General features: G+C 56.2%; 1 long non-coding RNA gene across 1 annotated transcript; it reads left to right on the top strand.

Moving 5' to 3' along the window:
- The first annotated feature begins 12,855 nt into the window (after window positions 1–12,855).
- LOC119696163 lies at window positions 12,856–15,677 on the top strand. The gene is made up of 2 exons (XR_005255510.1): window positions 12,856–13,919; window positions 15,221–15,677. It is a non-coding gene; the product is annotated as an uncharacterized LOC119696163 (long non-coding RNA).
- The last annotated feature ends 458 nt before the right edge of the window (window positions 15,678–16,135 follow it).

Below are 16,135 nucleotides of genomic sequence, written 5' to 3'. Positions count from 1 at the left end.
ATGGAAATCCCGCAAAAAGGGATTTTCCTGACCCTCATCCACTGCTCCTGGCATGCCTGCTGTCAGGTCTGTACACAGCCTTAGGGACTTGAGGAGAGGAGGTGGCTGCTTGTATCCCAGGGATGTGGAACGTGTCAGATCCCATCCTCACATCCAAACCTCCCAGCTGGGAGGGAAAAAACAAACGCACACCACAGGTATGTTCCCATTCTTGTGGGGATCCAGCAGGTCATGGAGGAGCACGGAGCTCTGCTGCCCTCCCAGCTGGGAGTGTCCCAGCAGCGCCCAGGATTCCAGGAGTTTCCAGCTGAGTCCCCTTGGTCCTCCAGACACAGCCAGACCTTGGGAACGAGGCAGCGTCCCCCCAGAACTCTGATCCCATCTCCAGGGGCTGCCAAGCCTCTTCCCAGACATCCCTTTTCCTGGGAAATGCCAAATCCAAACGCTGCCTGATTAATTAATTAATGAAGTTTGTCCCAAACTGATGGGCACGGGTCTGCTCCCGTCCTCGCATGAAATATTAACGCAGGCTCGGGCTCAGCACCCGTCTGCAGCCATTAGCTTTCATTTGCATATTCATGAGGGCTCATAAATGTTGGAGGAGCCCGAGAGGAGCCGGCAGCAGCAGCCGGGCGGAGCCAAGGCGTATTTACAGCCCTTGGTGGGACAAATGGGCAGCACCAGATCCCAGGAATTCCGGTGTGCCAGCACCGTCCGTCCCGGGAGCGCTGCCCCTCCTGCCTCGGAACATGAGTGAAGCCTGGAAACTGACCTGATTAAAGTCCCTGCTAGCAGGAGAAATGCTGGTGATTTACCTCGCTGCTATCGATAATAAACTGCTAAATGAACGTTATTTAATAACATTTTCCTGTCTGTTAAGTGTAGCTAAAGCAGGACAGCGATTCATTGGCAAGACAATAAAAGTTCCTTTTCTGCTTACTGGATGTTTTCCCCTCTGCAGAGAATAAATCACATTTTGTGTGAAGTGTGCATCCTTGCTCTGCCAGTTATTTGAATCTCTGGTACTTTATAATAAATGCTTTTTATTGATTTTTATTGTGCAGAGCCAGGAATTGAATAAACTCCTGGAGCAGGCAGCTGAGAGGAGCGGGCTGAAGGAGAAAATGGGATCAGCATCTTTCAAAGGTAAAGGTGCCAGCACAGGGGGACTTGCCTTGCTCAGCAGCTGCGGGAGCGCCACCACAGCACAAACTGATGGCCCAGTGGCTCTTAAAGTCCCCAAGCTGGGTCGGCTCTGGGCAAGGCCAGGAGGGGCTGGAGAGTCAGTGAGTCCCAGGGGGAGCTGCCTGGGAAGGGACCTGGCAGCTCAATGGGGACATTCCACTGGGCCAGGTCCCCATTTCCCTTGGAAACCGAAGGGTGCAGCCGTGCTTTGCCTTCCCGCAGGGGTATTTCTGCTGCAAGGGTTCAGGGTTACCTGCCCTGAGGAACTGGGTCCATCTTTGGAAGGAAGGAGGTTTTGGGGCCCCTGGGCCGGGTGCTCTGCTCCGTGTCACTGGCAGCCCTGGAAATGCAGGATGGCAGAGCGGGGCACTGCCCTGCGGTGGGAAACTCCTCCCCATGCAGGGGGCAGGCACTGCACACACTCCTCTGATGTCCCCCTCCCCTGGGGCTGGCCTGCAGGACTTCCAGCCATCCTCCCAGCCCCTCAGGCTGAGGAGCTGCTTTCTGTGGGCGCTCTCTCTGGGACCTGCTCCGGGAAGTGGCACCTAAATTCCAGGCGGATGGAGCAGGCTCAGCTCGGGGCTGCGCTGTCACATAACAGCCCGGACTGGGAACGGCGCTGGGCTCTGTCACACGGCTCAGCAAAGGTGGGATTTCTGCAGGGTATGGGCTCACGCCCCCTGGCACAACAGAGCTTCACACCCCAGAATCACCCGGCAAAGGCCACGTTGTTTCCCTGCTGGGTTCGCTGGAAATGTGCTCCTACTCCAGGTAATGCGGTGCTCATTACACAATTACCTCAAGTGCTTCACAATGCATTAATTGCTGCTTGATTTAAACATTCCCCATCCAGGAGCCCACCTCTGTCATTGTGACAAATTGCACGGCAGTGATGGGGTTCCTGCAGGAGGGAATGGAGAAGCTGCAGGTTCCTTGGTCAAGGGAAGCAGACCCTCAGTGAAACCCCTGGCATCAGCTGTGGGATGCAGTGCCTGGATCCCAGGAGAAGCACGAGGCAGAACTGATCCTTCTGGTACTCAAAGTACCAGTCACAGGCTCACAGAATCATTTAGCCTGAAAAGGACCTCCAAGGTCCTCTTCCAGCTCAGGACATTCTGTCATTCCATGACTTTATGGTGTTATTTCGGCATTATTCACAAAATATTCCTCAAGCCCCGGGCCTTGTCAAGAACACGGTCCCAGCCACCACCTCCATGACTCTGGTCCCAAATTCTCCAAAGGGACAGGGGCATTCAGAGCACATCCAGGTTCCCCACACTCGCCCTGTGGGATGACACCTGGAATTGCCAGTCTGGGACAGGCTGGCAGCAGCTGGGGGATGCCAGCCCCGCTGTCCCACTGCCTCCTGCAGACCTCTGCAACGGAGCCTGGGGACACAGCCTGAGCCTGGCTCCGGACCTGGGCACAGCCATGAGAGCTGTCACTTGTGAAGCCCAGCTGGATCCAGAAGAGAAAAGTTCCCCATCAGCCTGCAGCCCTTGTCTCCAGCGTTCCACCCTGGCTCTGGGGCTGTCCCTGCCACGTCCCCGTCCCACAGCCCGGCACTCCCGGACGGAACCGTGGCCATTTGGAGGTCACAGGGAATTTTCCATTCAGCGGCGAGAGGATTTTGCCCGAGGTGCCTGCAGATGTTCCCAGAGATGCCCCAAGGCCCTGTGGATCACCAGGAGGGGCTCCACTCCCTCCCTGCAGTGCTTCCTTCTGCCTCGCTGCCCGTGGAGCCATCGCAGGGAATCCTGGCTGGCCCAGCCTCCCTCCACCTGCTGCCATCCTCCCTGGCACAGCCCTGGGCTCTGCCACGCCTGCAGGACGCTTCCAGCTCCCAGAGAGAATTCCAGGGGGTTGTGAGCTGCAGATTTCCCCCAAGCTTTTCTTGCAACGGAGAATCGCAGGCCGAAGAAGGTTCCAGGGGTGCTCCTTCGTCAGTGAGAGCCGCATCCTCCCTCCAGGGAGAAACGTGTTTGGAACAACACTGAGATGGGAACCAACAGGTTTAAAAATAATTGCCAGGACTGGCGTTGCAGGCGGCGCGGCTCCGATGTGAGGGGCCTTGAATTGCCGGGGTTTGACGAGCCCGCTGCACACGCAGGGAAACTGTCACCGGGAATTCTCCCTTCCAGACTTTATATAATAGGGGAGGTATTAATCAGGAGTGGAGGTCTGCAAATATTTGCCTGTTTCCATAGCGATGGGGAGCCCACACACACAATAAATACCTTTTCCCACATGCGTTATCATCGCTGCCTAATCATATAATCACCAAGCCGTGGCTCAGGCGGGGCCGGGAGGAGAATAAACACCATTAATTAACAGATTTATCAACTAGAGGAGGAGGAGGAGGTGGCAAACGAGGAATGGAGTGGAAAACGCGCTTCGGAGCAGGTTCGGGCCTTTCTCATTTCACCAGGAAACTTCGCAAACTCTTAATTAGCTCACCAAATCCTCTCCGTCTTCTTCCAAAAATAAAACTTCTGACAACTGTTCAAACCACGCCGCACTCTCACCCACCAAACACACATTGGAGTACAAATAGAAAGCCATGGCGGGGAAGTGTCACAGGCATTGCTTCGAAGGAGGAAAAGTGACACTCTTGGCGTCGCTCGCGAAATCCGACGGGCTGTCTCCGGGAGCGGGCTGGGATCCTCTGGGGCTGCGGGCACGTGACAAGGAGTGACGCTTGGCCAGCGAACTCCGAGTGTGCGGGCAGCAGCTCCCCTCGCCTCAGCTGATCCCTCCTGGCACTGCCAAACGCCTCTGCCCAGGCTGGCACGGCCAGCCTGCTCCCCATGCCGGGAATGGAGCGTCCCGACCCAGAGGGATCTTCGGGGCTGGGTCTGGGGCTGGTCATTCCTCATTCCGTTCTCAATCAAAATCGAGTTCTGTAATTAGCAAAGTTTGAAGAGTTCCTTTGGTTTCCAAGGGCCCAGAGGATTGAGCCCTGAGTTTCCAGGCATGAAAGTACCTCTGGCTGCTCCTGCTGCCGGGGGTGAAGAGGAGCCATCCCCAGGGATCGTCCAGTGGATCATGGAATAAACCATTCCGTGGTTTGTGCTGGGGCTGAGCAGGGACCCAGAGCAGGGCAGGAATGTCCCTGTCCCAGGCTGCTCCTAGCCCCGTCCAGCCTGGCCTGGCACTCTCAGGGTGGGGATGGAGCTCCCTGGCTCGCAAGGTTTGTCATTCCCACGGAGGTTTGTTATTCCCGCTGGGAATCTGTGATTTGGGGGCTGCTGCAATGCCAGGGTGGGCACCCGCAGACCGACCCTGTCCAGGGCAGGCTCCCGTCGCCCTCTGCGGGACCCCCAGGCGGGGTGCAGGGCAGATTGGGGGCGAACCGGGGTGTCCCCACCCTTAGCGGCACTCGGAGTGTCCCCGGGCTGCCCGGCCCTGCTGGGCGTGGAGCCGGGCTGGGCCACGCCCGTCCCCGCTGACATCTGAGTAATGTGCATTTCGCCGGCATGACGAGCTCATTATGGAGCATAATTGCGACGCAGTCTCCTGGTAAACACTGGGTTAAACCCCCTGGAAGATGCTTGTTCCTCTCGTTATTAATTAGCACGTGTCCACTCCGCCAGATCCAGAGCCCAAACTTCATTTGTTATGTTCAGCCAAATGCATGAGTAGCTTTGGAGTAATTATTTTCCAACATCATCTAATACCTCTCTGCACATCAATTAAAAATCCTCTTAACAAGGAACTGCATTTTGTTTGAGATCAAATGCCTCGTCCAAAGCTGTATCAATCATGTAGAGCTAATTAGTGGGTCTGCTTTATATCATTTGTTTTACTTTATTATTCTATTATACACTTCCTAATGAAACCAATTGAACAATTTTGAAATCTTTGTTCAATTAATTGAAGGCTTAAAGGCCAGCTCCCTCTTCTTTTGGCTTTAAAAAGCACGGATGCAAAGGGAAATAAGATTCCCTGCGTGGTTTATATCTATTTCTTCTCTGGGGTAAATGCTCCACAGCTGCTTTTAAGGTCTAGCACTATTTTTATGTCACTTGCAAACACCTCCTGGCCCAGCGCCCCTCAAGGCCTTTCTTCACAGGCAGGTGATGGCAAAGGGCTGGAGCAGCAGGACAAGGATCTGGGGGAGCTGCCACATCCTCAATCATTGCTGCTGGACACGGGTGTTTTCCAAGCCTCTTCCAAAAAGGAGCCTTGGAGAGGATCTCTGAGTAAATATTGATGTGGGGAAAGGAGCTTTGAGTTCCTTCCTGCTGGAAAAGGAGAGGATCCAGTGCTCCGGGAGGCTGCGAAGAGCGGATGCTGTCGGTGCCGCTGGCCACGAGCTCCTCGCTCACTCCGTGGTTCTGGAGCAGGGCTGTCCCAGGAAGGCTCTCCAAGCCCTGCTCACTCCATGGTTCTGGAGCAGGGCTGTCCCAGGAAGGCTCTCCAAGCCCTGCTCACTCCGTGGTTCTGGAGCAGGGCTGTCCCAGGAAGGCTCTCCAAGCCCTGCTCACTCCATGCTTCTGGAGCAGGGCTGTCCCAGGAAGGCTCTCCAAGCCCCGCTCACTCCGTGGTTCTGGAGCAGGGCTGTCCCAGGAAGGCTCTCCAAGCCCTGCTCACTCCATGGTTCTGGAGCAGGGATGTTTAAGGAAGGCTCTCCAAGCCCTGCTCACTCCATGGTTCTGGAGCAGGGCTGTTTAAGGAAGGCTCTCCAAGCCCTGCTCAGCCCATGGTTCTGGAGCAGTGCTGTCCCAGGAAGGCTCTCCAAGCCCTGCTCAGCCCCAGCAGGTCCAGCAGCTGGAGCTGAGAACTTCCAGGCCATCCTGCAGCTGTTTTCCAGACAGCACAGGGAGAGGGAGAGGCCCAGGCAGGATTAGAGCCAGAAGCAATAGCAGAGCATCCCAACAATAAAACTGCAGCTGGAGAGAGGGAGGACTGGGACAAGGGACAGGCTGAAGGATGGGATAAAGGGGATCAAAAAGTGTCTGCATCCAGGAAGGCCGATGGCACCTGGATTGTGTCACCCCCTGTGGCTGCAGGAGCAGGGCAGGGACAAAGCTCCAATCCTGGGCACAGTTCTGGGCTCCTCATGACAGAAAAGATGTGGAGCATGTGCAGGGAGGGGAAAGAGCTGGAAGGGGGCTGGAGAGTTCCCGAGGGAGCTGGGAAGGGGCTGCAGAGTTCCTGAGGGAGCTGGGAAGGGGCTCAGCCTGCAGAAAAGGAGGCTCAGGGCGGGCCTTGTGGCTCTGCACAGCTCCTGCCAGGAGGGGACAGGGACAGGAGCAGAGGGAGCAGCCTCAGGCTGGCCCAGGGCAGCTCAGGGTGGACACGAGCAGGAATTTCCCCATGGAAAGGGAGCTCAGGAGCTGGAACTGCCCAGGGAGGTTTGCAGTGCCCACGGTCCAAGGTGCCCAGCGTTCTCGGGCACCTCAGGCGTGGCACAGCGCAGCTCCAGCAGTGCCCCCACTGCTGCTGGTGAGGAGCAGGAGCTGAGTGCAGCCAGGCTGCCCGAGCAGCCCCTCTGCAGCCACCGTGAACGCTTCTCAGCTAAATCAAACTGACAAACCAGCAGATGCTGAGGGGCTTGCAGCAAATGGACTGTGTTTCCTTTTTCATATGGAGAAGGAGGGTAAAAATAAGAATGACTTTCACATGCCGTCAGATTGCTTGGGAGAAATCAAGGGATATTCTAGAAGCATTGGAGCAGAGGGAACTCAGATTTAGACCTCTCGAAATCTGGGGTTCGAGCTGAGCTCCTGCTTGGCAGTAATAGAAAAATCTATCCCTCGGTTGGTTACCAGGCACGTTTAAAGGCCCGGGTCTGTCAGAAGGGCCAGCAGGAGCCACCTGTGCGTGCCCGTGGGCTCTTCTTCCCCAGCACACGGGCCCTGCCATCGCAGGACCAGACAGGCACCTCCGAGCCTTGCCACGGGCTGCAGCAGCTCCCAGCCGAGCAGAGAGGGACTGGCAGCAGTGCTGGGTTCCCCGTGAGCAATCAGAGCACTTAGGCTGGATGTTTATTGTGCACACAGGTCCCCCTCGGCTCCAGCTGCTCCAGATGTGCTGGAAGTGCAGCCGAGCGCATCCCGAGAGCGCCGCTCTGCCGAGGCAGCGCCGCTGGACGCAGCCCCCGAGCGCGGGTGGTCCCGGCCCCGCAGAGCCTTTGATGTGCACGCCCAGGTAGGAAGGGCTTGGTTCGGGACATTTGGGAGCTATTAGGGTTCCTCGCTCGCACACAGCCTGGTTTCCGTCCCTCCCCGGGAGGCAGGGAGGGAGGGAGGCGGGGGAAGCATCCTTTTCGGATTATCCCGGCTTCCTGTTTGGAGAGTTGCGGCCAGCAAGAGCAGCCCCAGTTCACATCCAGCTAGGAAACAAAAGCAGACACGCACACCAAGCCCAGGGCCCCTCGGTGTCAGAGGAGAGCTGAGCTGCCCTGCCTGTGGGGCCTCAGTCACTTCCGAGCTTAGGAAGCGTCCCAGGAAAAAATCCCGAGGCTGGGCGAGAGCAGCCGCGGAGCGGAGCCCGGGGAGTGCGCACAGGGAGCTGAACACGAGCGGAACAGTCGCTGCAGCATCCGCGGTGACCTGGGCCGGAGCTCACCTCTGTCCTGAGGGTGTCACTCAGCCCTCACCACACTGTAGCCCCGTTTCCAGTCTTAAAATAGGGCTTAAGTAGGCCAGAAGTGCCGGGAAGCTTGTGCTGCCGGCGCGGGGATGTTTCAGCTCCAGCGAGCACTGAGTTCTCGCTTGGCCCGGCCGAACCCTGCTGGCACCGAGCCCTGAGCCGGGTTTAGCGAGGGGGGCTGGCTCCAGCGGCCCGAGCGTGCCCTGAGCCGGGTTTAGCGAGGGGGGCTGGCTCCAGCGGCCCGAGCGTGCCCTGAGCCGGGTTTAGCGAGGGGGGCTGGCTCCAGCGGCCCGAGCGTGCCCTGAGCCGGGTTTAGCGAGGGGGGCTGGCTCCAGCGGCCCGAGCGTGCCCTGAGCCGGGTTTAGCGAGGGGGGCTGGCTCCAGCAGCCCGAGCGTGCCCTGAGCCGGGTTTAGCGAGGGGGGCTGGCTCCAGCGGCCCGAGCGTGCCCTGAGCCGGGCTTGCCGAGGGGGAGCTGGCTCCAGCAGCCCGAGGGGTCCTGAGCCGGGTTTAGCGAGGGGGGCTGGCTCCAGCAGCCCGAGGGGAACTGGCTCCAGCGGGTCCGGCAGCCCGAGCGTGCCCGGGGCGAGCCCAGCGCGGCCGGGGCCGCTCCCGCCCGGCTCGGAGCAGCCTTAGCGCATCCCGGCAGGAAGGACAGTCAGCCGCGGGATGCGGCCTCCGTTGCCTCGTGCTTCCCCTCTGCGCTGCGAATTTAGAACAGCGGGAAGAAGGCGCAGCCCTCTCCTCGCATGGGTTTAGGGACAGCAGCTTGCGGTGTCCTGACAATGAATCCGGAAAAAGGCGGGAGGGTCCCCTCCCGCTCCTGGTCCGCGCAGCCTGGGATCCTCTCCTTCCCCTCAGCCGGCACAGCAGCCATCTGGAAATTAATTTGGAGCAAAGTGTAAAGGGAGAATATTTTTGTGATCTAATCCTGTAGGTCCCATTATTTAATTTATTGATACAAAGCAGGGAACACAGAGACAGATGCGGGAGAGAGCTCGAGAGGCAGCGAGGACATTGTTCAGCTCTGCTCCTCTGAAGAGCCAATTATTCCCTTCAAGTCCTTTAGTTTCAGGGGCTGCTGCAGTAGTTGAAGGGATAAAAGTGGGAGTCTTTCATCTGGAGCATTCAAGTGCCAGTCCTCCAGGCAGACCAAAGCCACATGGAGTGGGCTGGCTTCTTTTCCTCCTTAATGCATTATTCTGGAATGGGATTATTAAACATTACTGAATAGAGAATTTAAATTTGCAGCATTGACAGATGATTAATTTTTATTTTTTTTAACAAGAAAAAAAAATCACTCATCATCAGAAATATAAATTAAACCTTTTAAGGGAACCTCCAAGGAAAAACACAATGGTTGCTGTTTTCCCTGGCTCTAGGGCTCATTTCTGTAATCCTGCATTAAAGGGGAGTTTCCTTTTAGCTACCAAATAAAATCCAGGTTTCAGTCCATGAAATCAGCAAGTTGGAGGTGTGTGTCCCATGAATCCCTCCCAGCAGGTGCCAAGGAGCTCCTGCACATCTGGAATTCACCAATTCCTTGGCAGTGTCCAGCACTGACCAGGAACTGGGCCCCAGCCTCTGGCACATCCATGTCCATCCATACCCATCCATAAACATCCATACCCATCCATGTCCATCCATACCCATCCGAACCCATCCATACCCATCCATACCCATCCATGTCCATCCATACCCATCCATACCCATCCATGTCCATCCATACCCATCCATGTCCATCCATGTCCATCCATACCCATCCATGCCCATCCATGTCCATCCATACCCATCCATACCCATCCATGTCCATCCATACCCATCCATGTCCATCCATGTCCATCCATACCCATCCATGCCCATCCATGTCCATCCATACCCATCCATGTCCATCCATGTCCATCCATACCCATCCATACCCATCCGTACCCATCCATACCCATCCATGTCCATCCATGTCCATCCATACCCATCCATGTCCATCCATACCCATCCATACCCATCCATGTCCATCCGTACCCATCCATGTCCATCCATGCCCATCCATGTCCATCCACGTCCATCCATGCCCATCCGTACCCATCCATGTCCATCCATGTCCATCCATACCCATCCATGCCCATCCATGTCCATCCACGTCCATCCATCCATGCCCATCCATGTCCATCCATACCCATCCATGTCCATCCATGTCCATCCATACCCATCCATGTCCATCCACACCCATCCATGCCCATCCATGTCCATCCATGCCCATCCATGTCCATCCATACCCATCCATGTCCATCCATACCCATCCATGTCCATCCATGTCCATCCATACCCATCCATGCCCATCCATTTCCATCCGTACCCATCCATGTCCATCTATGTCCATCCATACCCATCCATACCCATCCATGCCCATCCATGTCCATCCATGCCCATCCATGTCCATCCATACCCATCCATGTCCATCCATGTCCATCCATACCCATCCATGCCCATCCATGCCCATCCACGTCCATCCATCCATACCCATCCATGTCCATCCATGTCCATCCATGTCCATCCATACCCATCCATGTCCATCCATACCCATCCATGCCCATCCATGTCCATCCATGCCCATCCATTTCCATCCGTACCCATCCATGTCCATCTATGTCCATCCATACCCATCCATACCCATCCATGCCCATCCATGTCCATCCATGCCCATCCATGTCCATCCATGTCCATCCATGTCCATCCATACCCATCCATGCCCATCCATGCCCATCCACGTCCATCCATCCATACCCATCCATGTCCATCCATGTCCATCCATACCCATCCATGCCCATCCATGTCCATCCATACCCATCCATGTCCATCCATACCCATCCATACCCATCCATGTCCATCCATGCCCATCCATGTCCATCCATGTCCATCCATGTCCATCCATGTCCATCCATACCCATCCATGTCCATCCATGTCCATCCATGTCCATCCATGTCCATCCATACCCATCCATGTCCATCCATGTCCATACCCTCCCATGTCCATGTCAGAAAATCAATGTAACTTTCATCCCAAATGGAACTGATCCATTGGAAATCAATGAATTTTGGATAAGGATAATTCCAATTTTTGGAATGGATAATTCCCATCAGCTCTCCCACGTGTCCCGGTGGGGAACGTCTCGTCAGGGAATCACGGCATGGTTTGGGTTAGAAAGGCTGGGAAATTAAATACAAACCAGCCCAAATCCTGACGGAGCAGCTTCAGGAGCCGCGCCCGGCTCTGCTTGGCTGCCGGTCCCCCTGCCCTGGGCGAGCGGCAGGCGGGGGACGATCAGCGCCCCCGTGGAGCTGACCTCCATCCCTGCCCGGAGCGGCAGAGAGGCCCTTCCGGGGCACCCCGGCATGGGCTGCTCCTTGGCATTTATTATTATCATTATCATTATCATTATTATTATTATTAGTGCCGTGGGTCGTGGAGCACGCCGCGGTCCAGCCGCTGGGAATGAGGCAGAGGAGGGTTTAACCAGAGCACGCACTGGGGATGGATTTAGGTCACAGAGCCACAGCACCCGGAATGGTTTCAGCTCCGGGGGTTCCAGGGATTGCCTCATTCCTGCCGTCCACAGAGGGACGCCTTTCACTCGCCCAGGCTGCTCCAGAAGCCCCGAGTGCTCACAGCCACCACACCGGGAAATGCAGCATCCCATAAAAATGACACAGCCCAGGAAAATGGGGATCCTGCCGCACCTTCCAGCTCTTTGCATGGACTTGGGAATCCAAGGGATTAGGGGCTTTAGCTGTAAGCCCAGCTCAGGCTGCTCGGCAGCACTTCAAACTCCTAATTTCCCAAAATCTCCATTTTACCCGGTCAAGATCTTTGAGCAGCCAACAGATTTGCCCAGACTGTTAATCCCACATTTCATCCTTTTCTGGGCTTTTTTTAGAGGCTGAGAAATGTAATCCTAATTTAATCCTGACTGGAAGCCGGCGAGGGAGGCCAGGCGCAGGGCTGCAGTGGCAAGGTCTCCATGTGGCGCTGGCACAGCCATGGGTCAGCAGGAAAGGCTTTCCCAGAAGTTTCCTTTGTGCTCCCGAGGCCAAGGCTGCGTGGGTGGGGCAGAAAGGGAGTTCCGGGGACACTGGTGGATTTTCCCCCATGGCATTCATTCCCTGTGGGGTGGGTCCTGGTGGGACGCTGGAAGGTGAGGGGGAAACTTGGAAATCTGCACCAAGAACAGCCTCAGAGACAACCTCAAGTCACTTAATCACCATCCGCCTTGGTGCCAGAGTAAATATCCTTGGCTCTCTGAGGCCTTGGCACACTCAGAATATTCTGAGAGCTTTCATTCTCCTCGTCCCCATCCGCCTTTTTCAGAAGAGCTCTTGATTTTAAGTTGGGAAAACCAGATCGAGATTGAGAACACGGAACAAATCAGAAGCTGGACTCTGCTGATCCCTGTGGGTCCCTTCCAGCTCAGGAAACTCTGTGGTTCTGTGATCCTCCTTCTCTCACTCAGGTTCCAAATTCCACAGGAGCCGTGTCCAGGCAAATTCCACTGCAGAGGAACCCCCCGTGCTTCCTCCCGGCCCCAGCCCTCGCAGCTCCTGCCCCTACTGGCAGGAGGCAGCCCCGTTCCCACCTCCTGCCCAGCTGCTGGGATAATTCTCAAGGCATTTCTCATTTTAGTTCTCTGTTCCGAGGGAAAAAGCAGCTTTCCCTCCCCGTGCTATTCACACTGCACCCCAGCAATGCTGGGCTCAGTTCAGCCCGGGTTTAGGTGGTGCTGTAGGGCTCGGGTTCTGGGTTTGGGAGGTACAAATAGAAAATGTGCCATCCCAAAAGCAAGCGGAGAGACGAAGCCGGAGGTCTCGGCCTCCAACCCAGTTCCTGGAGCCGGGATTTAGGGGATTAGTGGGATGGATCACCTCACTTCCCCCGAAGATTCACCAGGGCTGTGATTTGTGCCTGCTAAGCCGCTATAATGATGAACAATCCTTTTTATTAACGGGCCTAAAAATAGCAGCTGCAGCCAGCCCTTACATAAAGCAGCAGTGCCATGTGCCAGCCCTGCCCCGGTCCCCTGGGACACTCACAGCTCTGGGGCAGCAGAGAGGGCAGCGTGGGGTTCAGCTGCTCGGAGCTTCCCCTGGAGCTGTCCCAGCAGATCACGGGGCGTGTGGGGGCTCTGGGGCCACGCGCGCTTGGGCACCCATGCAGGACACCCAGACCCCACTGCCACGGGGGGATTTCACCCCGTGTTACCCTCAGCTGTCCCCTCAGTGTCCCCCACCGTGGCCACTCACACACAGCAGTGCTGCTCCCTCTTTCTCCATGAGTTTAGGGGCCCACCAGGCAGCCTGAGATCCCCACTGGGCTGTAGGCAGCTTTGATTCCTTGGAGTCCTCTCAGGGATGCCTCAGAGAGCACCTGAGCACCTCCTGGAAGCAGCCTGTCCCCTTTCCACGTGGCCTCTGGAATTCCAGCTGTGCCTTTGGGAATCAACCCTGGCATAAAACGGGGATGAACCAAGAGAGGGAATTCTGTCCTGGCAGAGATTAACCCTGGGGAGAACTCCCAGCTCCGGGGGAATCCTTCCCCAGGGAGCTCTGAGAGCCTGAGGCAGCTCCGAATGCTGTGAGTCCCAGCACCCCAGCCCTTTGCAGCTTTTCCCCAAGTCTCTGCTGCTCTCTGGAACTTCCAGCACCGAATTAGCAGCGCAATCATGAGAAAAGGAATCGCAGCCTTCTCCAAGCTGTCAAGTGCATTTTGCTGGATGATTAATTGGCAGAGCTCTGGCCAAGCCCTGGGTCCTGCTAAAGGCCATGCCCTTGACTTGCACCTGCCACTGATTGCAGAAAATGGATGTCTTCACTTCTCCCTTTTTTTCCTCCCAGGTTTTTTTTTTGGTGCAGCTGTTAAACTGCTTTAAGGAAATCTTATTTATCTCGACCAGAAACTTGAACTTCTTCTCTAATCTCAGGAGGCTGAAATGAGTGTAATTCTCTGCCTCAGCCTGACTTATGGAAGCAATATTTTAGGATCTTTAGGAAAGCTGTGATAATTGGACATGATTTTTGCTCCTTTTCTAGGAGCTGGGATGTTCCTGTGCTTTGTGGCCCCCACGGGGTGCTGGAGTGGGATCTGCAAAGGGTGAGTGCAGCAGACCTGGGGAAACCCCGGAGCAAATTGTGATTTTGCCTGTTGGATCCAGTGGAGGAGTGGAGGAAAAGAAGTTTTTACCTTTGGTGTTGAATTTTGTGGCAGAGACCAAGGCAAAAGGGGCAAATCCAGGGGTGGTTAATTCCAGGCCATTTGGTGCCACAGGGCTTCACTAATGGGGACAAACCTGGGGCGGTGACACCGAGGAAAAGCCCTCAGAGCTCCTCAGGGAGTGATCCCAAAGAGTCCTGGCAGGAATGGTCTGGAACGGCAGCTCTGAGATGGTGCCCCTGGATTGGAGGTGACACAACCCAGGGGTGACTGCTGTGATCCCTGAGGAGGAGGAGGGAAGGGTCACTCCCGTCCCAGGAGATGTCCTGCAGCGTTCCTCTGCTCCTGGTTCACCGGAGCCCTCGGGAATCACTGAAACCGGGCCTTTAGGAGCTCAGCCTAACGCTGCAAGGCTCGCAGCGCACGGGAAGGGTTGGGAAGGAGCACCCGAGCTCTATAAATAACTCCTGCTGGAGCCCATCTGCAGCTCCCGCGCTGCCGGCTCGCTCCGCAGGCTCGGCCGGGCACTGCCGGGGCTGCGGGCCGCTCACTGGGGCGGGGAAGGACGGCTCTGCCTGCCGGGGCTGCTCCCCGGGGCACTGCCGGGGCTGCGGGCCGCTCGCTGGGGCGGGGAAGGACGGCTCTGCCTGCCGGGGCTGATCCCCGGGGCACTGCCGGGGCTATGAGCCGCTCACTGGGGCGGGGAAGGACGGCTCTGCCTGCCGGGGCTGCTCCCCGGGGCACTGCCGGGGCTGCGGGGACAGCGGGAGGTGACAGCAGCGCGATCGGTGCTGGCTTCAGCGGGGAGAAGCCCTGCGGAGCCCAGGGGAAGGGCAGGGTGCCCTGGGCATCCTTCCCTTGCCCGGGCTCTGCCCGGGTGACCCCGCTCCTGCGGGGCTCTCCAGCCCTCTCCATCCTCTGGAAGTGGCTCGGGCTCCTTCGGGAGAGAAGCCTGTGGAGATCCGTCCGGGCGTGCTCCGGGGTGAGCGGGAGTTACTCCTGGGAGTAAGGAGAGAGCAGCGCCAGCCGCGGTGCCGCTGATCGTTTAAAAGGGAAAGCAACATCTGCTCCGCTCCATCCAGGTGTTTTATGTCCCTGTCATTAATTGGAGGGGACATTATGTCATCATACATCAACGGGGAAAGTTGCCTAAAGTGCCACTTATCTCCGGGGCTGCCATTAATCAGCTCCCTTTCAGCGGGAGCCGTGACACCTTGGAATGTTTTCCTTCTCCTTCCCAGGTGCTTTGGAATTAACAGCGTGGAAATCTCCCCCCCCACACACGCAGCGGTCACCGGAGCTGTGAGCTGGGAGGGATTTTAAGGATCATCTTCCACTGGAGATGGCCCTGGAATGCCGGGAACGTCACTCACTCCCCTGGGACACCGCAGGTCCCGTCCCCTCCCTCCCCAGGGCTCCGGGAAGCGCGCGGGGGAAACTGATGGAGGATCGCGAGTCGAACAAATTGAGTGTGACAGGAAAAAAAAGCCAAGTCTTGACTGGATTTGCTTGCCGGGAATGACACGAAGTCAAGTATCTTATTAAGTTCAAGAGAATTACATTTTCCATGCTCCAGCGAGAGACACGGGCCCTTTGGAAAATCATAATGAACGGCTTTCTGCCGCCCTCATTTACATACCTTTGATAAATGGCTGTAACCAGATTAGGGAGATAAAATAAGCAGTCTATTAATTACAATGATTATTATTTAATAGAAAATGGGATTCCGGGCGCTGCGGCAGGGAACGGGGAGGCTCAGCAATGCATTATATGGATGTGCTGGTTTATCTTTGGGAGCAAGATAAGTGTCCAGCTCTTCTGCAGTCCCAAGAATATGTTCATTACCTGGGCAAGATTTATAAGTATAATTGAGTGTAATATTTGAAAACTCTTTGCCTTATTTGGTGGACAAGGCAGGGCTGCTGCTTTAATTAAGCTGGGTAAATGAAGTTACCAAGCAGGGGCCCGTTTGTCGGGAAATTACTGCCTTATTTGCAAAGTTTGGGGGCTGGAACACCCCCAGTCCTGCCCGAGCTGAAGTGAGGTGTTGTTCTCTTCAGCCCTGTGTGCATTTCAGGGCTGTCTCATGGAAATAAAAACTGAGAGGCCACAGGGCCCAGGGAGCGCTGAGGCCAAACCTCAGATGGTCCTGGGCT

This window comes from Motacilla alba, chromosome Z, assembly GCF_015832195.1.
Source record: "Motacilla alba alba isolate MOTALB_02 chromosome Z, Motacilla_alba_V1.0_pri, whole genome shotgun sequence".
Taxonomy (NCBI): Eukaryota; Metazoa; Chordata; class Aves; order Passeriformes; family Motacillidae; genus Motacilla; species Motacilla alba.
This window is presented reverse-complemented; position numbering and strand designations above follow the sequence as displayed.